The sequence below is a fragment of the Canis lupus genome, chromosome 10, assembly GCF_011100685.1.
Source record: "Canis lupus familiaris isolate Mischka breed German Shepherd chromosome 10, alternate assembly UU_Cfam_GSD_1.0, whole genome shotgun sequence".
In the NCBI taxonomy this organism is placed as follows: Eukaryota; Metazoa; Chordata; class Mammalia; order Carnivora; family Canidae; genus Canis; species Canis lupus.
Window position 1 is genome coordinate 33,859,645 of NC_049231.1, and position 27,402 is coordinate 33,887,046.

A 27,402-nucleotide genomic window follows, 5' to 3' on the forward strand; every position below is an offset into this window, starting at 1 on the left:
GAAGACAAGGAGCCCTGAAATTCTCCCGATACAGTCTCAGACTTCAATTCCATGCTACTTAGGGTGAAATAAGCCATCAAAGTGATATATTAGGGAACTATGTGCAGCAAAGCCAGGTTCATTCAAAACTAAAGGCAGGGAAGAAATGGATTTAGAATAAGTAGTCCCGGTGCTTTGGGAAGAAAAGACTGGAAATTCTATCCCACTATGCCTGACTTCAAAATAACAAAGGCCAACAGCATCTGCATTATCCTTCACAGGCAACAGAGGGCTTTTTCAAATGGGAAGACATCAAAGAAAAGCAAAGTTTATATTTGACTTTCTATTTTCCACACCCTTTTAGATTGGCTATCACAAATCATCCTTTCCTACATTGTGGTAGATAGATAAAATGGGATTTATTCAGTCAAGCATTCATCTATTCTACTCATGTTTATTAGATGCCACAGTAGACACCAGGCACTATTCTAGGCGCAGGATGTATAAGGTGTAGAATACAACAGACAAAGCCCCCGAAATCCTTGTGCTTCTGTTGTAATAGAAGAAAAAGACAATGAGCAAATGTGAGCAAATATAGAGTATGTCAGATGGGGTAAGATGGGGATAAAAGCAGAAAACATAAATAAAGCAAGATAAGGGGGCTAGAGGGTCATGGGGGATGTGCTTTTCTATAGGGTAGTCTCTGATGAGGTGATATCTGAGCAGAAACTTAAGGAACTGAGATGAGCAGACTCCCTCAGGGAAGAGGTTTTCAGAGGCTCAGAGGGAACATTTAGGCTGGAATGTGTTTAGCTTGTTAGAAAACCAGAGAGGAGGCCAGCGTGGCTGAAGCAGAGTAAGCAAGGCAGAGAGTGGTAGGAATGAGGTCAGAGATAAGGGAGACAAGACATGTAAGGCCCTGTCGTGGGCTGCAAAGGCTTCCACTTCTAGCCCAGTGAGTGGGCCATCTCTCCACAACGCGTTAAGCAGAGGGAGCAATGTGACCCAACTTACATCTCAGAAGGGTTACTCTGGCAGAGACTGTACTGTCCCCCGTACCCATTTCCTCTTTCTTGCATAATAATGGAAAACCCAAGTTTTTCACTGGACACGTGGCATCCCAGAATAAAAATAAAGACCATATTTTCCAGTATCTTTTGCAGATAGTTAGAGGCAGAGGACTCAAGTCTGGCCAAGGAGCGGTAAGTGGAAGTGTGGTGTGGTGCTTCAGAAAATCATGCCTAAAAAATAGGCAATTTGTATGGGTTTACCCTTTTCTTCTTCACTCTGTCCTTTATTCTCTGCCTGGAATGCAGGTGTGATGGTTAGAGCCACATGCTACATTGGACCATGAGGGGCCACCCCACTGGATGGGATAGTGGTGACTTGGAAGGATCCGAAGTCCCCAAGGGCTTTATGGAGCAGGTCCATACCTGCACAGACACGTCACCTCCATTTATTTGGTGTTCCTGTTCCTGGCCGCCAAGCCTAGTCCTACCCGGTACCATCTTTCTGGTCACTGTGTAGAGAATAAACAAGAAGGAAGACAAGGGCAAAAATAAGAATAATGTTTATTTCATGAATAAGAATGTTGAGGCTTGGCAAAATTAAGTGAAAAAGCTGTGGTTAAAGGCACTGGTTTGTAAAGCCAGCAAACCTGCTCCTGTTTAAACCAGGGCTCCAGCACCTTGTAGTCTGGGACCCTTGGGCAGGCCAGCTCCCTAGCCTCACTAAGCCTTGATTTCCTCAATGGTAGCATGGGGATAAAACAATACCTACCAGACTATTACTGTGAGCACTGAATACAGTATATGATGAGATCTAACCCAGCCTGGCCCAGGGTTGGGCTCCTCACCTGCTGGGTCCCTGTCCCTCCTCTTCTCTCCAGCTTTCACATCTCCTGCGCATGCCCAGAAAATAGTGACCCTTCCAAGAAGAGAGGACATCACACACAATTCGGAGGATATATTTGGGAAGGAAAGGAGAAAGACGAGAAAAAGAAGCCTTGGCTCATGGATAGGGCAGACTTTCAAGTTCTCAGAGGCTCTCCATTCACAGGAGATAAAGGTCAGTAGCGGCTCTGGATGTGCTGTAAGATCTAAGGGAAGAAGGCCAGCAGTTCACCCTACAGCTTGGGGGTCTGGCGACGTCGGTGCTCCATGCTCTTCCTGCTCCGGCCCCCTTCTTAACTCTCCCCTTCTCCATCGTCACCTCTTTCCCCTTCCAGAATAAAAATAGGAGTAGTGAAGAGCCTGGTAAATCATCTGGTTCTCAGGCGGCTTTTCCTTGATGTGACTGAATTTTTCATTGGCCTGGCAGGATGTTTTGAGACTGTGTGGAGAGCACTCTGGATGTTTTCTTTATCTGAGTACTAGGCTTTGGAATGCAAAGCAGCACATACATGTTTCCTTTTTGGTAGCAGATTCTCTTCCTCATTATGTTTTGCTCAGGCTAATATTAAAATGAATTGGCTTCCTCTGACAACAATAAGTGTAATAATAACAGGAAATGGCCCAGAATCACACAACAATAAAAATAGAGCTGGAGGGGAAGCAACAGGACTCTTGAGAACATTTTGCTGCCATATTTTTCCATTCTATTCCATCCCTTCCCACCCTATTTCATCCATCTATCTGTCCATTTACTGATTCAGAAAACTATGAATTGATTCAGAAAAGTATGCTTATAACTGGTGAACCTAATAGGGAGGATGAACAAACCAGTCTTTCTTCTTATAGCAGCAATTCGTGAAACATCAAATACCAGAAATTAGAAAAAGAATATGCTGTCAAATTCTGTATGAAGATTGACCTGTATTGTGCCTAATACAACTCTTTTATTAAAAAAGGTTGAATCAAGGGGCACCTGGTGGCTCAGTCAGTTAAGCATCCAAATCTTGATTTCAACTCAGTCATGAGATCGAGCCCCGTGTTGGGCTCTGTGCTCAGCCTGGAGTCTGTTTGAGATTCTCTCTCTTTCCTTCTGCCTCTGCCTCTCTCCTGCTCTCTCTCTCTCTCTCTCTCTCTGTCTCTCAATAAAAAAAATAGGTTGAGTCAAAGTAATATATTTCCATTAATTATGTTCTACATTGAAGGCTCTGATCAGTCCTATAGAAAAGCAACCTGGCTAAATTTATCTAACTTAACAAGGTTCAAATCTATTTGACCATGGAACTTTTTTTTCCTTTTTCATTGATGATTTAAGAACTTTGGAATTAGGATTACAGGATATACACCTTTCAAGGTTTTAGTTCTAAAGGGAATGTTCTGCTTACGTTCTGAAAGCTGCTTCCTGGGCATTTGGTCTTAATATAAGATTCCTTAATTGTGCTAGCTGGGTGTTTAGGCCTCCATAAGCAAAGAGGTTATTCTCTTACCAATAGTATACTTTGTTCAACAATATACTAATTCAACCAGGAATTTAGAAGGTAAAATGCCTTTGCCTTTGCAAGCTGGTGACCATTGTCTTGACCTAACCCATCTGGTATACATTCAGAAGGAGGGAAAGGAGATATCTGTGCTCCAAAGTACTTCCTTTTCTTCCCTTCATACGCAGGAAGTCCTCGGTCCCTTTTCTACCACAGGATGGGACCTCTGGCCAATTCACCTCATACCACACACAACCCCTCTTCCTTAAAGAGGGGCACTAAGAAGCAGTAACTATCTCTTCACTTACCTACATCTGGAGAATGGAAACTCCTTTGTAAAACCACCAAGGACTCACAGGGCAAATGGATGGGCAAAGAGTCTAACTTGTGTGTGTATTAAATGAGGTGACAGAAGACATGGCCTAGGTCAGCGTTCAGGAAAAGCCAGAGTGCACATGCTCAGCTGGCCTAGGTCTACAGGACACTTGGTACATAGCAAGCCACAATCAGTGAGCATGTGTGATTAACGACAATTGCCAGAAAGGATCACGCACAGAACCAAGGCTCAGCTAAGACCAAAAGGGGTCAGCCTGTGGACACCAGGGCTTTTTATTAGGTGAGACATCTGTTCCAATCTCTGTTGCCAATTAGGTTGTCATTAGACTCAGCCAACACTTATCGATAGCAGAGATGCCATTGAGAAGAGACATTAACACCTTTACCACTAACTGTAAATCAGGGCTGCTCTGGTTGTCTGCGAGTATCTGCAAAACACCTCCTCCTGGCTTTTCCAGCTAGGAGTTCTTCTCTGATTCTGGAATGATGCACAGCCTGAGTGGTTGTCTGGAGACCCAGGCTCTGAGAACTCAGTGAGAGCTTCCAGGCAAAAGGAGCCTCATGGCAAACTTCATACCAGAAACATTTGTGTTTTTCTTTTTGACGTAACACATGTATGTAAGAGATCTAAAATACTATAATAATCAAAGGGAAGGTAATAAAGTTTACCCAGAATGTCACAATCCTAATATATGTCTTTCCAAGCTTTTTTCTTGACATTTGCTTTTTATTTCCACAGAGTTGACATTATGCCACTCCTGGTATAAAAGCCTTTGTTTTGTTCCATGGCCGGCCCTCTGGAGATTCTCCTAGCCCTTTGCACCAGCTGTTCCCTCTTCATAGAATGTTCTTCCCTTGGATACACCAGTGACTTGCTCCCTCATCTTCTCCAACTCACAGCTCAGATGTCACCTCCTCCAAGAAGACTTCCTGACCCAACAAGCTGAAATAATTGCTTCATTTTTCATTTTTTTATTCCCTTGCTGTTATATTTTCTTTCAGTGCACAACACCACCCGCTGTATCACAGAGTTGTCTGTTTCTTGCAGGTGTTCTCTACTGAAATTCAAGCACCAAGAAGGTAAGTGTTTTGTTTAGTTCATCACTGAATGTCCATAATCTAAAGCAGTGACTAGTTCATAGTAAGTGCTCAAAAAATAGCATTAAATGAGTGAATAAGTTTTGTTTTGTAACTTGCTTTCTTTTTCTGTAATAATATGGTACAGACCTTTTAGGTCACTAAGCATTCCTCAGCAACCCATTTTTTAAGACTACATCACATTCCACATTATGGCTCCATTGTAACCTAGTTAATCAGTCCCGTGGGTGAACATTTAGGTTAAGTGGTTCCCCACTCTGGGCTACTCCTCCCCCAATGTTTAAATATATGTAGGGAATTGAAAGCTTTTAAATGATTTCTCTACACTGGTAAAAACTTGAAATTTAGTTGCAGGTTAGTAAGCCTTTGATCAAAGAAGGAGCTTAAATTTCTCTAATAGAAAAGTTGAGGAAGAGGAGGACACATGCCTAACCAGCAGGATGGGTCACATCGGCCTTGGTACTCTGAGTACCGAGGCCGATGTGACCTGGTTTCCTCACATGTGGTTTTACATGAATACTTACAGATTGTAGGAAAAGAAGAAAGTACATAGAAATATGTGGGTGCGATGGGCTGAATCGTGTCCCTTCAAAACTCACCTGGTGAAGCCCTTACCCAAAGTACCTCGGAATGTGACTGTGGTTGAAGATAGGGTCTTTAGAGAAGCAATTAAGGTAAAATGAGGTCATGAGGTCATTAGGATGGGCTCTAATCCAATCTGACTGGTGTCCTTATAACAAGAGGAAATTCACACACAAAAAGAAACACACAAAAAAGGAAGATCACATGGGGACGCAAACCAAGGAGAAAGCCCTCAAAAGGAACCAAACCTGCTGATGCCTTAGTCTTGGACTTCCAGTCTCTAGAACTGTGGGAAAATAAATTTCCACTGGTTGAGCCACCCAGTCGTGGCATTTTGCTAGAAATGACAGCCCTAGATAATTAATATACTAGACAAAGGCAGTGATCTTAAAATGTCCCTAAAAAGATATTGGGGCTTCCTAATTATAATTTTTATTGCATATCAAAGGTCAAAATTTTCTGTGCAAACACTTCTGAAGTGAAAACAGAAGTCATTAGGTACATATGAACCAAGGGTCAAACATTTGCTTTACATGCAACTGTTTCTTGAATGCTTCATCTTAAAAATTAAGCAACAAAAATTAATGTATAGATCTTAAAGAAATCAATGAGAATATCAAAGAACTAAAAATGTCTGTGCTACTCAAGGGTCTGTTTCATTTCCCTTGTTCAGTATTCACCTATTTAGTCCTTAATTATTAATCTAATATTTAAAAAGCACTTAGTCTGTTTCCTAGAGATGTGACAGTGAGTGAGACGGATGCCTCTCTGCTATCATGGAATTTAAATCTATTGAGGGAAAGAGTTAAAATAACAGGTAATTACAGTCTCCTAGTGGCACAGGGAAGCTTCATCTCCTAAGTCAGAGGTGAGCAAGCTATAAAGGGCCAGAGAGTACATTGTTACAGCTTTGTGTGCATCTCTCTCAACTACTCAACTTGTAGAGTGAAAGCAGCAGTAGACAACATGTAAACAGAAGCCCAGCTGCGTTCCAATACAACTTTATTTATAAAAACAGGGTGCAGACCAGATTTGACACAGCACCACTGTTTGCTGGCACCAATTCTGAGTCTGACACCAGCTTGACCATGTTTTTCAGCTCAACACAGGACAGCTTTGGTATGTGTCCTGCACCTCACTAGGTGTGTCTAGTAAAGCACAGATAGATCCTTGGGCTTTGCAGTGTATGCAAGAGAACGAATGGTCCTATATGATCTAAGATCCTGAAAAACACAGTATATGAAAGAACATATCCCAGATGGCTCTGCCAAAAACGTGATGTCTGGTCACCGGAGCTTATGATAGTCCCTCCCTTCCCTCAGCTCTTCAGAACATGGGACACCACCCTTTCATACAATCCAAGCCAGCAGTGCCTGGTGGTTGTACCTAATGTTTGGGGCTGGACTGGCAGCCTCTGAGGATAACTGTCCTCCATTAAGGCTTATTCATGCTTCTTATCCAAGTTTCCAGAGGCTTCACTCTCAAAACAGTACTTCTCAGAAACCATGGTTTGTGGCCTAAAGGGCATATAACCACACCCTGAGGTAAAACTTCCAGACCACATTAAAACATGGGTGTGCACAGTTTCCAGAAATTTCTATGGAGAGTTGATCCACCTGTATATGGATGTGGTGTAAGTCCTTCAATCTTATAATTACAGACTCTCTGAAACACTCACACTCAATATAAAAAAGAACAAGGTTCAGAATCACTATGGACTTGGTCATAATTGTAAGGAACTTACGAACATCAACCCCACACAGAAAGAATTCCCAATCTGAAAGCAAGGACAAGGTGTAAGACTTAGAAGAGAAACAGCTCGTTAGGATGGAGGAGGTCATTCATGTATTCAGCAAATATTTATTTACTGCTTGCTCTGAGCTAGGTAGGCACTGTGCCAGGTGCTAGATGAGACAAAAACCACTGCCCTCATGAAGACCACAGCCTATAACCAGAGAAAAACTTCCTCGTAGATGAGACATTTGAGCTGAGAGGGGCCTTTATATTGCACACCTCCAGGGGCCACCATTCACGTCCTCCTGTATCAGTGGCAGCCCTGGATAGGTCAAATAGACAACTCGTGGAGTCTTACGTGGTAACCATGACTTGAGCCTTAAAGGACTGAGATTCTAGTAGGAAGGCAGTCCAGGTAGAGAAAAATAGTATGTGTAAAAGTATCAACTATCATTTAGTTAGTGCCTACTGTTGACAAGACTCTAGGCCCTGGTGTTAGGAAGAGGTAAATTCTTGTGACCTGAATTATAAAACCGGATCATTCCTTTAGTCATAGAATTTAAAAAATAGTTATTGAGCACTTAACCATGATCCAGGCTCTACTATAAGACATGAGGATATAGTGGAGAACAAGTCAGAAATGGTGCCCAACTTCATGGAATTTACAATCCAAAAACGTATTGAATAATTACAAGAATAATGAGTACATCAATATTTAAGTGCCCAGTCTCAGGAGTGCTTCTAACTGGGAGAACATACCTGGTTTCAGCAGTTAAGAGATTCTTGTGATGGAAGAGGGAGGAAGGAAAGGGGAGTGTGAGAGAGGAAACTAGGTTTGAATTAGTTAGGAAACCAAATGTCCACAGCAAAAACAAATCAGAAGTCTTCAAAGGAAGATGGTGGCTCAAAAGAGAGAGATTTATACACCATCTTCTTGCTAATCCCAGATATTAAGTCTCCGCTGGAATGGGCAGGGAGAGAATTGGCCTCAGTATGTAATTTATGGACAGATGACCTTGTTTCTCTAAATGACAGTGTGAGCATCAGTGTGAGAACTACTGAATGGTAAGAGAACAGATTTATGAAGACCTCTCTTCCACGACTCCCCTCAAACAGACAAACACAAACCATTCCTGAGAGTCTGGTCTTTTCTCTTGGAGAAATCCAAGCAGAGGAATCCCACAAACAATCTCTGTAGGGAGGGGAAGAGTGACCCATTGATAAATTTGGGAGCTGGAGAGAGGATGTGATATACTAATGCAGAAATTATGGACTGGGGCTGATGTTTGAGGTCAGACTTCTCAGAGAATGTCTGACATGTGATCCAGAAGCCAGCAGAATCCACCACACTTTATTTATCTGGGTGAATTAACCTCAAAGTACAGTGTCCCTTGAGAGGTTTGGGGAAGATGTGCTACAGTCAACACAAACACAGCAGCAGTGACTTGCATTCACAGGAAAAGCCAAATATCTTAGAGTTGTTCTCAAACCCTGGCACACACCAGAATCACCAGGAGAGCCTATACAAACACAGGTTTCTGAGCCCCCCCTTCCTGAGCCTCTGAGTTAGGGAGCGATCTAGAGTCAAGGCCAAGAATTTGCATTTATTACAAGTTCCCAGGTGGTGCTGATATTGCTAGACCATGTGTTCATAACCACTCTTCCTCCATATACTGTGAGGCTTTTCAGGATCTGGCCCCAAGTCTCTTGTTCACACCTCCTTGCCATATTGTGTTTCCCATCATGCACTTGACTGTTCTAGAAAGCTGACTTGTTATTTTTCACATACCTAGAACACAAATGGATTCTCCTCTGTATTTGTTTACTCTGTTCCCTTCACTCTTAGCTCCTCAACTCTGCCTCATGAAATCCTTCAAAGACTGGCTTAAATACTGCTTTCTCCATCAAGCTTTTTTGCATCTCTAGAGAATTAATTGTTTAAGTTCATCTAGTGTTCTTTGCACTAATCTCTGTGGTAGAATCTGATCTCCCTGAAGATAGATAGATAATCTGTCTTTCAGGTATCTTGTTTATTTCATAAACACATTTAAGATCCTAGCTGGGTCCATGTGCCTGGACCTAGCTGGGAGCTATGGTTGCAGTGGGGAAAGATGGAAGCTCTAGACTTTCCAGAAACTAATTTCATGGGGGAGAAAGACAAACTGGTAACTACAATACAAAGTGATCAGTACTAATGGCTAGTTATAAGACCAGTTGGGAAAGATAACCAACACAATATTGGCTGGTTCATAACACAGTTCCCAGAAGAAAAGATTCCTTTCTGACATGTGAAGGATGAGTGAAATTTAAAGACAAAAGGTGTAGGAAGACAGAAGCAAGGAAAGGAGAATGGTAACCCAGGCCAGAGACAAGAGAGGAGGTTTGACTCAAGAGTCAAATATGGGGAAAGGAGGGACAGGAGATGAAGCTGAGGAAAAGCTGCGGTCAGTCTATGAAGATTCCTAAGTACCATGGGAAGCAGTTTCGATCCAATCAGGAGATGGAAACCACATGGTAGATCAAACAGGGGAAATTAGAGGCCATAAATTGATAACTAACATATCATGTCAGGAAATTTTAAATGAACTGTCACTTTCTCTTCTCAATCCATGCCCAGAAGGAAATCCAGAAGGAAAAGTAGCTCTTTCCATGGACAATTACATTTTTATTTCAATTTTCTCTAGTTTGCTACATGCACAACAGCAAAAATACCACCACCACACCTAGCACTGGGTTTAAGACATATTTTCCACCTAAAGCTATATTCCAGATTCAGGACCGGGCAAAGAGCAATTGGAAGTTCCTCAAGCCAAGCCTCAGGGAAATTCATCCAACATTCTCAATTGCATTGAAACCCCAAATCTAAAAAAGGCAATTTGTGCAGTGCCCATTATGGTTTTATTATGGAAGTTTCTGTACACTGCGGTCAGTGTCCTCCCAGTGCTCATGAAATGATGAGTCACAGAAAACGAGCTAGCGTGCATCATTTCAGAAGACTGACCATACAATATATTTATATGTGATATTTAAGACCCTTCATAGTAAACACATTTTAAATTTAGACATATATGTATATATTTGTACATAGAAGGTTTTGTGGAATAGCGAATAACCTCTCCTTGTTTATGTTCTAAAGGCTTAAAAGAAAGTTGAAATTACCCTACCCCTTTATGATACTTGTTTTGGTTATCATAGGAATCTAACAATTAAAAAAAGCGGGATCAGAGACTCCAACAAATCTTTCAGTTCCCTTATCTGGCTAAGAAGGAGAGTAAAAGTTCGAGAGCAGAGGGAATAAATCATAAAATGCCTATGGTTAGAGCCATTAAAACATTTGTAGGACCTTTGAATGCTTGAAAAATGACTCCTAACAACATTTCCCTTTGTACTTCTGAGGCTCCTCCAACCTCCCAATTGCTCTTCTGGTTCTCTTTATCTGTATTTACTCTCTAAATGTGGCATAGACTGAAGTTCCAGCATTAGCCTTATTGTTCAACACCCTCCCTTCTGTATGCTGTCAAACACATCAATGGCTTCAATGACCAAATCTCAATTCCCAGCCTTTCAATATTAATTCTGTATTTTCAGCTGCTTATTTATTGTAACTGAGCTATTCTTATTCTTTTCAGTCCTTTACTTCCGCTCAGTTAAAGATGAATCCATCGATATTTTTGCCAGGTAATGATACAGGATATCACACTAGAATGAGTAGAGTACATTTTCTCACCACTTCGATGTAAGGCTTTACCATGTGACTCATTTTGGACATGGGAATGTTAGCGGCCATAAAACAAGTTTTATATGTTCTTCTACCATCACCAGGATAGGAATATAACTCATATGGCTGCTGGTCCCAGATATGACATCTGCAGCAGACTTGAAACTTTCCTGCAGCTTGGAGCCAGGTGGGGCTAGAGGAAGAGATGACACAGGTGCATGAGAAAACTTTTGAGGGTGAGAGATATTGTTTTGACTGTGGTGATGGTTTCACAGATATATTCATATGTCCAAATATCAAGCTTTACACTTCAAATATTTGGGAATTATTGTATGTCAATTACATGTCAATAACTATTAAAGTGTGTTTTTTAATGGTCAACTGTTACATGAAATTTCAAAATTAATAATAGAGTTTTCTCATCTTTATGCGGGATTCATTTGCAATTGTTCATCTAAGTTCCACATTCAGTTAATTTCTTTTTATTACTTAACTTACAAAATTAGAATATTTTAAATAAATTTTTTGTGCCTGCTGACTTGGAGAGTTACCTATGACATATTTTTTGGTAATAAAAAGCAAGTTGCAGAGTAACACGTAGAGTAAAATATTGCCCTTTTGTTAATAAAAAGAATGAAAAAGAAAAGAACATATGTTTGCTTATTCGTATATCAGTTTACACGTTAGTTTAGCATAGAGGAAAGTGACTGGAACTGGCAGCAAGCGTTTAATGGTTTTGGATATCTAGTAGGTAAGGGTATCTTATCTAATGCTGAAAATTACCTTTTTTCAACTTGGCGGATATTTATTGGTCAGTGAATTCCTAATGCACCCATTTTGTTGCCTTCTGCTCTCAAAAGTATTTCTTCTTAGTGAATTGGAGCCTTTGGATGTGGTTTTAAAATATGCCTGGTAACATATCATTAGTAATTATCCTCAACAAGTAAAGAAAATCATTAAGCACTGGAAAGGAGTTAAACTCCCAGCAATGAAAGGGTTTGTACCAGTTTGACTTTCTTAAGTAGCCCCTAATATATCATCTAGTGCTTGACATTGAAAGTCACGGCATTTTGGAACCAACACAGACTGTATACTGTTGAGATGGTCCACTTGAGCAAGCCACTTGAAATGATATTTAAAAAGAGTATTTCAGTGTCATGGAAAAAAATTTTTCTCATCTTTCACTGGAAAAAAAATCGTAAGAGCACATTCTCCCTCAAGAACCAGCATACTCCAGGGCCAAAAAGCAAATGTTCTACTTGCTTGCTCAGTTAATAACAAAGACTAGAAAAGACATTCGCTCATTAGAGTGGTTTGCTGGGACTTGGAATGCTCCCCATTTCTTCCAACTCTGACTCAGGAGTAAGGGGCAGAGCATCAGGGACACCTCGTTGCATAATTTGGGGGGTTAATACTGCCATTGTCTTCCTCAAGCAGTGTCCATACCGTTTCTTGGAGTTGTTTCTGTCGAATCTCTTTGACTCAAGCAGTGTGTGAACAGGTATTGGGGGCAAGGCCTTTTATTTACATGGAAAGGCCATTACCCTGATTCTAGTGACCTTATGCAGCCTGCACAGGAATCGCAAAATAACAGCTAACTGCATGAAAAATGTCTTCTCCTGTTGCAGGGGCTTAGAGCCAGTAAATGGAACAAGACATTGTCTTGAACTTTACCCTAATATACACCCTGCATAAAAGCTAAGAATTGATCCATATTCTGCATCTAAATAATTCATTCTATAATAAAGTGATAGCAACTTCTCTCCATTGTGCACTACCACAAATAAAAAGTCCAAAAGTGTCACTGGATGAGAGAATCTTGCCAAAGCCTCATCCCAAGTTCTTCCAGGGCATAATATTTTTTATTTAACTTGAGGCCAGATTTGTAACAGTCTTGGCCACAGTATGACTAAGTTGTTTTGCTTCGAGGAGTTTGAATTTGGATGATACTTCAAGATCTTTGGTCTCTTCACTGTCTTAACTTAATTCACCAATTTTGTATTGGAAAGCATTATTTTGTCCTTATTCTGGAGAAACTCAAGTATTTAATAGTGATACCACTATTGAAAATTAAGTGAATATGTTGTTGACTTTATGTTCCTACTGTACAAATTTTCAAAATAAATACTACCCTGGGTGTTAGAGAGTAATGCAATCTAACATTCAAATATGTACTCATTCATTCATTCATTTTGAAAGTCAAGATTCTTTAGGTATAATTTGCTTATAGTAGGATATACTCTCAGATATTTATTTTGATTCTTCCTGTGCACACATTTGGGAGATAGGAAATATATCACATTAGCACACATAGCCATTTGTCTCAATATATACATATTTACATTTACACCCAAGTCCTATTCCTTGTTTATAACATTATTTTGAGCTGTAGTAATTGTACACCTATTTTTTTCTGTTCTCTATATTTTATTTTTATTTTTTATTGTTAGTTTCAGGGGTAGAATTCAGTGATTCATGTACACCTATTTTTATCACTAATTTTGCACTCAGCAAATCACTTTTGAGCCACTGATCTATTTATAAGAATTGTAGATATTGAACAACATAGTGATGATGGAAAATGAGATTTAAGCAAATGTAAACACTAATGAAGTGAAAACAAACTAGTCAAGTTAAGTGAACGGTAGCCAAAACAACCTTAAAAAATATAATAGAATCTCTGTGAAAACCACAATTATTTTTACAGTTCAAGTTGTTGAAAAAATATGAGTAAATTTTGATCAGACTTTTCCTTGGTAACCAGCAAGTCATTTCTAACTGCCAACAAAAAAGCACTTAAAGAAATACAGCTTTGAAGTGTCTACCATCATGTAGAACAAATTAACAAATGAATAAACTGAGCTGAAGGATTTGGGGAAATAAGTCACCAGGTTAACTCACCCAATAGTTCCAGTGAATACACCTAATCTCTCTCTATCAAAGACTAAGAACTTCTTATCCAAATAGAGGACACTACTTCAAAGTGACAAAGGCCAACACGTACCAGTAGAGAGCTACCAGCAAGGATAAAAATGTGAGAAATGAGAAACTCCTTATTCTCGGCTTTGTATTTAGGCAGGTGTTAAGAAGCTCTCCAGATCGTTCTTAAAGATAGAATAAAACAGTGAAAGGAATGGTACTTGGGCTGGAACATATATATCCTTCTTACCTTAAGTGACTGATGATGGTCCCTGTGGATTCTTGATGTCCGATTACAAAATCTACTGGATGTTTTGAACAATGATGCTGAGTCCTTTCAAATGTATGTCATCTATTTGTGGGAATATCAGGTTTCCTTCATGTCTCTGAGTTTCTTCTATTAATCTGATTACAGTTTGCAAAATACTGATTTACCCTTTTTTATTAGCAACACTCATGGTCTATGATTATCTGGAGAGACAATGGCATATATAAATATTTATACCTAATTTCACAATCTAGTGCATTCCATTTGATTTGGGATTTCCATATCCTCACCCTGCAAAGTTCAACCTCAACACAAGTGAAGAGGTTAGTTTTGTTTCATTACCAAAAGTCAGCTTCCCCAGTTTGCCTCTAAAGCAGCTGTTCTAAGAAGAGGAGAGGAGAGGAGAGGAGAGGAGAGGAGAGGAGAGGAGAGGAGAGGAGAGGAGAGGAGAGGAGAGGAGAGGAGAGGAGAGGAGAGGAGGATGGCACAGATGGGCTGAAGTTCATTCCCAGCTCAGTCACTTCCAGCTCTGGGAATACTGGGACTTTGGGAAAAGCTATTTAATGTATTTATGTCTCAGTTTGCTCATCTGTGAAGTGGAGAGAATCATAATAGCTATCCCTTAGAGAAGCTGTGAAAATAAAAAAGATGATTTATGCAAAGAGCTAAGCCAAACACCTGACACATCATAGCCACTGAAGGCCACTACCACCACCTCACCACTAGTCATCCTACTACTAACAATACTGGTTGTCATCATATTGCTATATGTGAAAATATTCCCACTAAGATAAGGCACTCTAAACAATAAAATGTATAGAGTTTTATAAATCCCCTTCCTTCTATCTCCACCCTTTAAACCATTTGGCGACAGGCTACTATTGCAAACATGTAAAGAATTGTCTGTAGCCTTGGGATTTCATTCATTCACTTGATCACCAATGATTTATTGAACACCTGCCACGCGCCAGGCACTCTTCTGAATACTGAAGGTACAGTGGTGACCAAAAATAGACAGAGTCCCTGTCCTGTCCACATAACATCTACAATCTAATGGGTGAGAAACATGATAAATAAATCATCATAAACACGAATGGATAATTAAGAATGTGGGTAATTATAAACACTGGGGTTTTCCTCTTTTAAGAACATTAATGCTTTTAAAAAGTCCAGAAGTTGCATAATTTTCAGACAATTCTAAAAGTCACTACTCTGAAACTCTGCAGCAACTTGAAACTTTGCCTGCATTTGCATTAAGGGCATTTTGAAAATTAATTCCTGTACCTTGTTAGGAATGTATTTCTTTGTATGAGAACTATATTTCCTGCAACTGAAAATTAATGTAAGATGTTGGCTGCCCTGGAATGGAACAACCGACCGTATGAAATCATTTTGTGGTTTGATACTTCATTATTAGCCAAAGGAGTCTCCACCTCCCCCCTTCCAGACCCCAACCTTATGCCACTGCAAATAGCAATTAGTTCAAGTAGAAAAGATTACAGCCAGGTGCACTGTTTGAAGTTTTGGGGTTTTTTTTTTCTCTTTTAGTTGTGGTGAGGGTGGGAGTGTGGGGGATGTCAGGAGGAGAAACCTCTTTTGTTAAGTATTTGCAGTCTGTGGGCATCCTGGTAATTCAACAGGCATCTGTGGAATTTTAGGGCATTGGGACCTTTTGTGTTTAACCATCAAGCTCTAACCTCAAGGGCGTTTGCTGTGGGTTGAAATGGGAGCCGTGAGGCTTATTCACTGATGTGCAAAATGACATGATCCTCTTAAGGGTTAGAATGAGTTTCATTAAGATGAAAGGCAAGGACATGGTGAAGCTTAATATTTATAGAGGAATCCAAGAGATATTTATTAAAATTGAATTATCTTTTTATGAATACATAACATGTGGCAGATAAAGCATGTTTGCATGATGACTCTTTTACATCTCAGGAAAGCAGAGGCACAAATACCTGTGATTTTCTTTCTGGTTTGTTTTTGGGTTTTGTTTTGTTTTGTTTTGTTTTGTTTTGTTTTTGAGAGTGTTTAGAATTCTTCGTGTAAAACTTAGGTACATTTGAAAATTAGAATTGAATTAAAAGAAATATATTGAGTGCTATTATAGGTTCCCCCTTCAAGGACTCTGAAATCCTCCCAGGGTGTATTATTTATTGCACTGGTCCCTCAAACTTCCCAGGCAGAAAAGAGTGACCCAGGAATATCAAATTCTGAGTACAGAATGAAGAGGGGTCAGTAGCCTCCGAATGGCCCCATGCTGAGCTAATCTTGAGAGCCTCAGTCTTAGTATTCATTAACTAATGGAAACATCAGCACTCCTGCCTCCTCTCAGAGGCATCCTGAGAATGAAAGGGGACAAAGGAAGGGTTGGCATTTCTCTGAAGCAAAACTCCTGCTGTACAGATAACAGGAGAGGAATAACATTAGGGCTTTTTCTCTGGTCTGAAATCTTTGGGGACAAGGTCTTACTGGTTTCTTGTCCAACTATAAATTTTGATCACATAAAAAAATGTGTAAAAGAAGAAAAAAATTATCTAAAGAAGTGTCTAGAAAAGTATAAAATCCACTAACTCCCAAGTTGGTGAAAAGCATGAAACAGAGGATTAGCTTTGTAATTTTAGCAGAATCTGGAGCCAGACAGTCCACAGGTTCAAAGCCAATTCTGCTACCTCAATTTCCTCGTCTGTAAAGTGGGGTCTCTAATATCTAACTCATGGGGACATTATGAAGGTTAATTAAAATAGTCTCCGTTAAAAATCTACACTCATCAGTTTTAACTGCCTGTAGCAGAAAATCCAAAATAAGAACACCTTAACTGCCAGGGATTCATTTTCACAGGTCCAAGATGTTGGGAGAGAGCAGACTATAGCTGATAACTCAGGTACCACGTCATCACAGGGAGTGAGGAGCCTATCTTTAGCTCTGTCATCTTAGAAAGAGATGATGTCTTCAAGGTAATCTCCATGTCAAGCACCAGGAATGGGGTAAAAGACTTTCCTCAAATGTTTGTTCACCTTTTAAGAAGCCCTCAGGCGGTGGGGTGGGGGTGGGGGGCTCTGGGTGCCTCAGTTGGCTAAGCATCAGACTCTTGATTTTGGCTCAGGCCATGATCTCAGGGGTTGTGAGACTGGGCTCAGTGCTCAGTATGAGTCTGCTTGAGATTCTCTGTCTCTCCTTCTGCTCCTCCCTCCTGTTCTCTCTCTCTCTCTCTCTCTCTCTCTCCTCTCTGTCTCTCTCTGTCTCTCTCAAAAAAAAATAAGTCTTTTTTTTTTTTTTTTTTTTTTTAAGCCCTCTGGAAGTCTTTCCCAACATTTTCATTTTGGATCATTGGCTGAGTCACGTGGTCACACCCAAGCCAAGGAAGACTGGGAATTATAGACATCATTATCTCAATAATGTAAGGGTCTATCAGTAAGGAAGAGCTTGAGTGTGAGTAGGCAACTGGTAGTCTCTCCCAGACTTCAGAATACCTAGAAAAGAGGAACTATTCTAATATGCTCCTCCTTTACATCTAATAAGTGACTATATTTTTTATCAACTCCCTTACCCCTAAATTTTTCCCATATGTAGCCTCCCCTCTTTATCCCCTAGGTCTTTGTTATGATCCAAGGCTTCACAATCCCTAACCTAACTCAGCAATTAACTTTCCAATTATGTTCCCTGTTCCTTCTCTCCATGGTCCCTAATCCACTCCAAACACTGCTATCAGAGCATCTTTCCAAAAGGAAAGTGGAATAATTTCTCTCCTTTGCTTAAAAATCCTTAAGGGATCCCCTAGGAGATCCTTTGTGACCTAAAGCTCCAGTAAACATCACAAATTCTTCCATTTGAAAAGAAATGAAGTCCTGCTCACTTTCCCAGCCTAATCTATATTTGCTTCCAACCTTATATTTCTAGTTCCATTAACAGTTGCTTCTTTTGCTCCCAAGATCAGCTCCTAATCCATCAGCAAAGTCTGCCACATGGCCTTCAGAGCATACCCTCACTCTACTTTTCATCTCTTCAGCTGCTGCTGCCCTGTCTAACCTACCCTCACCTCCAGCCTGGAAGACCACCATAGTTCCTCCTCTTGTCTTGCTGCTCCCTCTTTTACCCTTTCACCCAGCTGTAAAGAAGATCATGTTATTTCTCTGAATGCCCATCTTCTGTGGAATCCGAAGTGCTCACATGAGGGCTACAGGACCCCACACACATTGTCCCCTGCTTCCCTCTCCAATCTCCTCTAACTCAATCTTTTACAGCCAGATTGTTGTCTTTGACGTACCTTTAACAAGGTCCAGAAAGCTTCTTTTCAGTACATTTACATGTGCTGTTCTCCCTGCCATGAATTCTCTACCTGCCTTCTCTGCGAGAGCATAAGCATCATAAGGGCACTGCCCTGCGTTCATCTCTATGCTCCTAGCACACAGAACACTGTCTAGCAGGAAGAAGGCACTCAATAAATATTTGACGAACTAATGAATGAGTTGTATGCCCTGCTATTTCTGTTTGATGCTCTTACCTTAAGAATGTGGGAAAAATTAGACCTGGTTGAATTTGAATCTCAATCTGTCTTTAGTGATAACCTTGGTCAAGTCACCTCTGAGGGCAGTTTCTACATTTATAAAATAGAAAATCTGGGGATGTCTGGGTGGCTCAGTCAGTGAAGCAGCTGCCTTTGGCTCAGGTCATGATCCCAGGGCCCTGGGATGGAGCCCCAAGTCAGGCTCCCTGATCAGTAGGGAATCTGCTTCTCCCTCTCCCTCTGCCCCGTCCCCTATTTGTGCTTTCTCTCTCTCTCTCTCTAATAAAACCCTTTTTAAAGAAATAGAAAATATGTAAAATACTCTGAATTTTTGTGAGACTAAATAATATGGTAAATGTTAGTCTTTTCAGCTAGGAAATTTGAGTTGATGCAGTCAAGTGATCCTTGTGACAAGGACCTGGCAGTGTCTGAAATGTGTCACAGAAATGTGATTTCTCTGTGGGCTGCATGGAATCTTCTGGTTGTTAAAGCTACATGGCTGGCTCCAAGACTATACAATTGAGGTTTCTTATTCTCTAAGAATGGCATTCTCTTCTAGGAATGTGTTTTCCTAGGAAGGAATCTTCTAATATACCCTTACTTTGAAATAAAAATACATTATGAGCAACATATTGATAGGAAAACCACATGTTTTTAATATTCTTCCCTGTGTCTCTATCAGAACTTTGTCTTTATCATGCCTTATGTCCTTCAGTGGGAAGGAAAACGGTGCTCATAGACTTTGTTCCTCTGTCAAATATATTTTGCTCATTTACTCTCTTCTGATTGACACACATTCAGAAGTTTGTGCAGTGGATAGGATGGTGGCTGCAGTGATCTTATGTGCTAGCTTTCACCTTTTGTCCCACTGTAATTATTAATAGAGCCCCTCTCACTCTCAAACATGTTCCGGTTTAGACAATGAATTATGTTGTCACCCTACTTACTGTCTATATTTAAAAGCACATTTTGACATGAATGACTTTGGAGACTCATTACATTTCTTTTTTTTTTTTCTCTTGCTGTCTTACTATCTTACTCAGACAATAGTCTCAAAACACTCTTTATAATTACTACTTTGCTTACATCACAAACTGAACTTAAGGGTTGTTTAATTCTTATGCTATGCAATGCCTCCCTCCTGCTTTCCTCCAAATCCTTTTCCCAATATAATTTTTCTGATTAGCTCATTATGTACCTATAGCAACAAATGGAAATAAGTTTCATTCAGACAAATATATGTTAACTTACCTGATTTTTCCCACTCTGAGTAACCAAATCTTGACTCTGCTAGTTCAGTATGGCCCACCTAGCCCAAGAAGTGACAGCGCACAGAGATGTTCTGAGACATTGAAGAACTGACAAAGAGGATGACATATGTAGGAGGCATCACATTGTGTGTCAACTTTAGTATTAATATTCTTATTCCAATAAGACTACCTTAAGTCAGCTTTAGAATGATAGGTACACAGACTGCCTAAGCTCAAACAAGCATTGCACATTAGTGCTCCCCACTCACTATCTTAAAGATAAGGGGGAAAAATGGCCACTTTAACACAAACAATTATGCTTTCATGGGAAAGAGGAGTAGAACAGTTACAAAGTAGGGATGGTGTTCTATTTGAGTACAATTCCAATACACTGGCTGCTTAGGTGATTTTTGTGTGTGAGTGAGCAAAATTTAGTTCTCTGAATAGTAAGACTCCATTTTCATAAGTAATCAAATATCTGATTAAACATAGGAAGTGATTTGGTAACACAGAGTCTTCATTTCCTAGACAGATAACTTTAAAAGAAAGCTTTTGTTTATAATGCCTTATTACAAGCAAATAAATGGCTCAAAAATTTTTTTAGTTTAACAAGGAGAAAACAAAACTTTAATTTTGCACCAGTGTACTTTTGACATTAAAACTCATTTTCTTACATTTATCCTAATCTTAGCCAGTACTGACCACATATGAAATTCCTTTCCAGAGTTGTCTTTTCCATAAGCCTTCCACAGCTTTTTTTCTTTATGTCCAGATTTTGTCCTAAGTTTTTCCTCTGTAAATAACCAGCCTCGCTTTAGGACAAATTTATTCTCCCCCCACAACAAAAATGCTTTCCTTATGCTTTTTCTTACCATAAACACATCTTACTTTCCTTGCATGGAGTCATTTCCCTTATTACTTCCGGCAGTCTTAATTAAATTGATTAGAATTCTTAACTCTTGGAAATTTTTTTTTAATTTTAAAAAATGTTTTTATTGAAATGTAGTTGACACACAATGCTACATTGGTTTCAGGTGTATTACATAGTGATTCAACATCTCTATATGTTCTGAGAAGCTCACCACAAGTGTAGCTATCATCTGTCACCATATAATGCTTTGCAATACTATTGACTATATTCCTTATGCTGTATCTTTCATCCCTGTGACTTATTCTTTCCATAACTTGGAAGCCTGTATCTCCCACTGCCCTTCTGCTTAGGTGATGTTTGTAAAGGAGCCAGGTGGCTGAATCTGGGCTCAGTGAGAAGGAGGATTGTGATTGATTAGTGATGTCTGCCTTGGGCATAGATAAGGAAAGGGGACATAAATAAGGTCCATGCATTAGCATACCCTGTTCTAGGGCAAGGGCTTCAGCAGAGAGATTAATGGCATATAAATTGGTGCTAGATCAACAGTAGAACTCTCCTTTTTATCAATGACACAACTATGGGCCCATGAGGACAAGTAACTTTCTAGAATTCTCCAGCTCAGTCAGTTAGTGGCTCAACCATTACTAATCAAGAATCTGGTCTGTTAGATGTTGATCCATTAAAAGAGGAGGAAAAAAGAAAAGGACGGTAAAGGTACACTTCCTCTTCCTCCCAATTTTGCTCCAGGTTATCTCTCTATCTAAGGAAACAAAAGCAAAACAAGGCAAAGCAACAAATAAACAAAAGATGAACGAGGTTGATCTTTAATGGGCCACATAAATTTGTCCAAGTTCAAAAGCCATGGACAACAGATATTCTCTGTTTCTTAACAAGGAAAGTTCCATTTAAAGCAGTTTGTTGACAGTTTCGTCATTGAATGCAATCAAGTTTTTTTCTCCAGAGATGAACATGAGGGCCATATGAGTCCAGCAGTATCCAGGGAATATGTCCTCTGTTTGGAATTTTCTGGGAGGGGTTGGAATGAACTGTAACAGCTGTGAGTGGCTTTCAGAGAACTCCCTGTGCTCTTGCTGCTGAAATCAGTAGTGTGACCTAAGTGACTTAAAAGCAGCTTGGTGTTAGCTTTGCCATTGAATGTAATTAGCCTTTTTTATGAATTTATTTTTTTCTGTTTCTTGCTTTCTGGAAATTAACCAGCTTCAGCTATGTGCAAATGATGGGGGAGAAGGGAAAAGGCAGGAATAAGCACCTTCCTTGTCACTTCTGTCTACCCTCAAGTCTGATGCTTTCCAAAACCAACCATGACAAACACAAGATAGCTTAAAAAGAGAAAGGTCCTTATGATACAGCACCACGTACCCTGCCTGATTCCCAGTAAAGAGCTCCAGCCAACCAAGAGCCCACTGGGGGACCACACTTAATTATAATCAAGATTCATTTCCCACCAGGCTCAAATATCAATGCAATTTTTTAATCTGGGGGAAAAAATCACATGGACTTTATCTCTAGGCTTCAAAGTGTCACTCATACCTGAAACTGACCTTACCAGCTCCTGTTTCTCAGGGGTATCCCCAACCCTATGCTATTTCCTCCACAGGAAATATTTTTGGGATTTCAGAATCAATGAGATTTTCTTAGCCTTTTGTAATCACACCAGGTAACAAATGCTTATTCTGCTCTCATACAAGACAAACTGTTCTTATTTGTAAGAGTAGGCAAAATTGTCCTCTTTCCCATCATTAGACCATAATTCAAAGTGCTTTTTTACTTTGGGCTATGTTGGAGTGTCTAGATTCAAAACATACAGGGGTCAGGAGGTGAACAAAAACGTGTGAATGGGATGAACAGCTATGGGGATTAGTGGAGTCCAAAGAACTGGATAGTAACTGCTCCTTTAAATGAATTTGCATTTATTTTTTAAGCTACTGATTATCAAACAAAATACCCCACATTGTAGTCCTGGAACTTTCAGCTCCAATAATAAGACTAACATTTATTGGGCACTTCCTACATGCCAGGCACTCCTTTGAGAAGTTCACCTATACTGAGTCACTTAATCATCACAACATTCCTAAAATAACCACTGCTAATATTTTTCTTTCACAGAAAGTAAAACCGAGGCACAGAAAATATTGCACACCTTGTGTGCAAAGGCCCCATGGCAGAAAACAAAAATAATCATGCAGTCAATAAGTGAAGGGATAAAATTTGAGTTCAAAGCTCTCCATTTCTGGATCCCACACATTTAGCTCAAGAGTAAGTATCAAAATTGATATCTTCAACTTTTGCCAAACTATTTTGAACCCAGATACCTAAACCATGACATGGATGAAGAAGTAAATGAGGATTTAGAGTAAAAGGGAGCCCAAGAGAGATGGCTACCCTCCCCCAAGCCAAACCAAAGGGCACAATGTGGCTTCTGTAGATGAAGATGATACAACTGAAAATAGTGCTCCTTTGTTGGTATGTTTTGTGCCCTACCATGGAGATATTAAATCTTAAAAGAGTTCCAAGCCATACACTCAGCTTAGCTGGCATCCATCTGTTGATGGCTAATTCCAAACCAAAGCTCCATTTGGATACTACAGGTGCCTCTTCAATTATTCAGACAGCATATGATGACCATCCTCAATTACGCTATTGTTTAAGTGATACATTGCCCTGGTGATGATGTACCTGGCTCCAGGCACCCAACAGATCCTGCCTATTGTCTTTTTAAAGGCACACAGTACTGATGTATTTTTATAGGTCATCACCAATGTGAGAAACAAAACTAAGTAACAGGTGGTCATAGGAACCCCACTGGGATTGTCCAACCCTCTCCGGAACATCTCCACCCAGATACTCCACAGGCACCTAAAAACCCAGCCTGGTTCAAAATGAGCAATTTATCTCCTCCCTCATTTCCAAACCCATTCCTCCTGGAGCATTATTCATGCAAACTAACAATTCCACCATCTTGCTAGTCTACCTAATTGAACTACCTTATGCTTTCCCCTCTCCCTCAAACCCCACATCTAGTTGGTCATTGATTTTTCTTCTGAAACAGCTCTCAGAGTTACCTCTCACCTTCTCTTCTATCACTGTCTTGCGTTGGCCTAGTTTTTTTTTTTCCCATATGAGCTACTGAAGTTGCTCCTTCTGTATTCTCCCTAACTTTTCTGTCTTTCCCTTCCAGGATCCCAAACTCCAGTCTGAGTGACCTTCCCAACATGCAAGCATCCTTAAGTTTATTTTATCTATACTCCCATTTACTCTGTCTCTTATAGTTCAGTGTCCTCAGCAAGACCTTTTACCTCCACCTACACCCACTCCTCATCCAAGCCCATCACCCCAACCCAACACCACTCCAGAACTCTATATACCTGCCACCCAGCCATTGTGTACCTCTAGGCACTTGCACATGGTTTCCTTCTGTTTGGGATGTTTCTCTATTTGGTTAACTCATATTTATCTTTCAAGACACAGACCAATTTTCATTCTCTGTGAAGTCTCTATAGATTCCTTTGGGTAGATTAATATACTCTCTCTTTTAGATCCCAAGCTCTGTGGTCATTCCTCTATTATTCTCTTGAAATTAAAAGCTTTCAAGTCTGTTTTCTTCAATAGAGGATGAGATTATGAATATAAAGGATAATATCTAATGTATATCACTCCACAGTGAACAACACATTTAGCATTATTGAATAAACATATCAAACATTCATCACCCAACAAATAGTTATAAAGTACCTGCCATTTGATAAGCATTGGACTAAATATTTGTTACACAACATTGAACAGAACCATATATGACCCCCGTCCTCATGAAGATTGCAGTCAATGGCAGAAACAGATATCAAACAAACATAATATCTATAAAGTTAAAGCTGCACTAACCATTCTGAAGCAAGATCTATGGTATTATGAGGATGAGGTTTGACCTAGTCAAGGAAATCAGGGAAAAATCTGAGCTGAGTTATGCAGTTACTTAGATGAAGAGGTGAGAGAAGATCAAGCAGGGGGAATAGTGTGTGCAAAGGCCCTGTGGCAGAAAGCAGTCTAGAAAATACAGAAAACTGAAAGGAGGCTACAGTGGCTGGAGCAGCAAAAACAAGGTGAGCTTGTTGGAAGATGAGGCTAGAGATGTGGTCAGGGTCCACACCAAGCAGGGCTTTGTAATTCCCATTAAAAAGTTTTATCTCTCTTAAAAGCAATGGGAAACTGTGGCATTTAAGCCAGAGAGAGATAAGATTATTTTACATTCTGAGATCAGTGAGGAGGACACATGGGCTGTGGGAACACTGAGCAGAAAATGAGGACAAAAGCCAAAGTGAAAGAAGATGTTAACTTGCACTAGCTAGAGAAGCAGTGGTGGAGATGGAGAAGGTCGTAGATTTGTGAGACTTTTTAGGAGTTGAAAGTGACAGGATTTGCAGTACATCCAATCTATATGAAAAGACAGACAAGACTCTAGGCAGGAAATGTTCGAGTTGTATTCAGCAATACAAAGTAAAGATTTTCAACACCTGCACTGTGGGATTAGAAACCATTTATCTTTTCCACTGCAGATCTCAAGACTGTGGGAAGAAAAGATGAGGAGCAGAAATTAGGATTTCAGCTCCCTCAGCATCTGCAAGAGCTGAGCAGAGCAGCCAACCAAGGTAATAAAGATTTGCTTGGCCAATGTCACGACTCGTTCAGAGGGGCAGCTGGACCCCAAAAGGCCACGGAAGAGCTGATGGGAAAGTGAGAATAATTAGAGTGGGCATCCAATGAGGCTTGAGCTAAGTCTTGTGGGACCAGCAGATCTCCGACAGTAACAGAGTCAGAGAAAGCATCCCTGACAGGAGAACATGGGACTGGGTGACACCAAGTGAAGGAACTGGCTGTTGAGGTGCCTCTCCTAATTCCCATTTATTTCCTGTAGGCTAGGAAACAAGATAAGCAAGCTTGTTACTGATCCTGCTTAAATGATAATAAAACATCTAAGGGAGGGTGTGTGTTAGTACAAAGATACAAAGATCTGGCCTCTTGGAGGTCAGATAATGTTTCCATCTTGCCTTCCAGAGCTTGAGGCTATGTGCTGAAGGTCTGAGAAGGCAGCAGCTATGTTAAAGCAGCGGAACCTTTGGTTGAGTGAAATGCTCCACACATTTTGAGAGTCTCCTGTCTTACAGGCCATGTACTAAGTTCTGGAACAAGAAAGATGGATAAGATATGGCATCTACCTAGCATTTCTTGTGATCTATAAAATGTTACCAAATAAGTAAAATGTTACCAAATAAGTTCAAATACAATATTAATGATACTGTTAAGCCTTTGAGTATGTACTTAAAATAAAAATGAAAAATTCTAACTGGACAAAATTCAATATATACAAGACCAGTGTGTCTGAAAGCACAATCTCCTTGGATTAGAAGCGTATAAATCACTGAGGAATCTTGCTAAAATACATATTTTTTGCATCCAACTCAACCTATAGAATCAAACACCCTGAGGAGTGTGGTCTGAGAATCAACATTGTAAACAAGTTCTCCAGTGATTCTAATGCCCATTGAAAGTACCATTGAATTAAATCAAGAGTGAATCTGAATATTAGAAAATTAAGACTTGTCTTCTACTTTTTGTACCTTTCTTGGAAAAATGCGTAAATATTAAATGTCACCACCATTCCCCCCCCCCCAAAAAAAACCCCTTGTTAATCCAGCTTCAAGGTAAAATCCTTAAATAGTCAATAATGGGAATTCCAAGGTGAAAATTATTTCCATCGTCTCTTGCCTACACATAAATAGTCTGGGCTCTTATTTGCCAATGCTAATCGCAAGCCTTCAGATGTGATTATTTATGCTGCCAAATCTATCATAAAATATAAGGTATAAATTACTCTTATGTGTGGCTTCTTACTAGCTTGGAGTATGTACATTTCAACCTCAGTGTGAAATCACATGGAGTTTGCTTCCATATGGCGTCTGTACATGTATAATTTGTAAAGACACCTGTCACTTTTGGTTAAGAGGAGATATCAATGAAATTGTGCTTTCAGATTATGTCCCTACTGCTTTTCATCTTAGTCTCACTATTTTTTTTTTAAAAAAGGAGAATCCATTTTGTAAGGAAGAGCTCACTCAAATTTTATTTTATTTATTTATTTTTTCTCTCACTCAAATTTTGAATGAGGAAAAACCAAGTTAGATCTCGCCTAGAGATCTTTGTCCTATGTAGATTGTCAATAGGAACATGAAAAGAGCAGAAGTCTCCTACAAATGCTGCACACAGATAATAGAGCCTCAGAGAGAGGCCTGGGGGTGCTCAGAGAACCCAGAGGGGTGCCCTTCCCAAACTCAAGTCATAGGTAAGAAGTGCCAGAACTGGTGGAAAAGCTGCACCCCAGACTTTCAGCCCCTACCTGCCTCTGTGCTGCCAATCCAAGCTTTGATGATTTTGCCCTCTCCATGGTGGTTACAGAGTTCTTTACGTACAATGAATGACCCAGAATGGATTTTCTCATCATTGTTCCTCAAACATGGTGGCCTTATTCTCAAGAGGCAACAACTTCATTATACTTTGTCACTCCCTAAGTATAAAAACCAGCCAACCTCTAAGATGACAACCCATCCCCTGATCTATTTTTTCAGCTAGCCTCTTAAAAAAATCTTAAGGCCCAGCTTTGGGGCAGGAGGGTCTGTATGCATGCATGTGTACAAGTATGTGTGTATGTGTGCATGCTTGTGTTCAAGGGAGCAGGGCCAGGGGGGAGCCCGTCCTGTGTA

General features: G+C 40.0%; 1 long non-coding RNA gene across 4 annotated transcripts; it reads left to right on the top strand.

Moving 5' to 3' along the window:
- Positions 1-1,072: 1,072 nt before the first annotated feature.
- LOC119873766 lies at positions 1,073-26,516 on the top strand. 4 transcript variants are annotated; one of them, XR_005365187.1, is made up of 7 exons: positions 1,073-1,181; positions 1,868-2,046; positions 4,422-4,762; positions 16,843-16,958; positions 22,757-22,906; positions 25,201-25,293; positions 25,700-26,516. It is a non-coding gene; the product is annotated as an uncharacterized LOC119873766 (long non-coding RNA). The 4 variants fall into 4 exon arrangements; XR_005365190.1 differs by having other exon boundaries at positions 4,731-4,762; XR_005365189.1 differs by lacking the exon at positions 16,843-16,958.
- Positions 26,517-27,402: the final 886 nt, after the last annotated feature.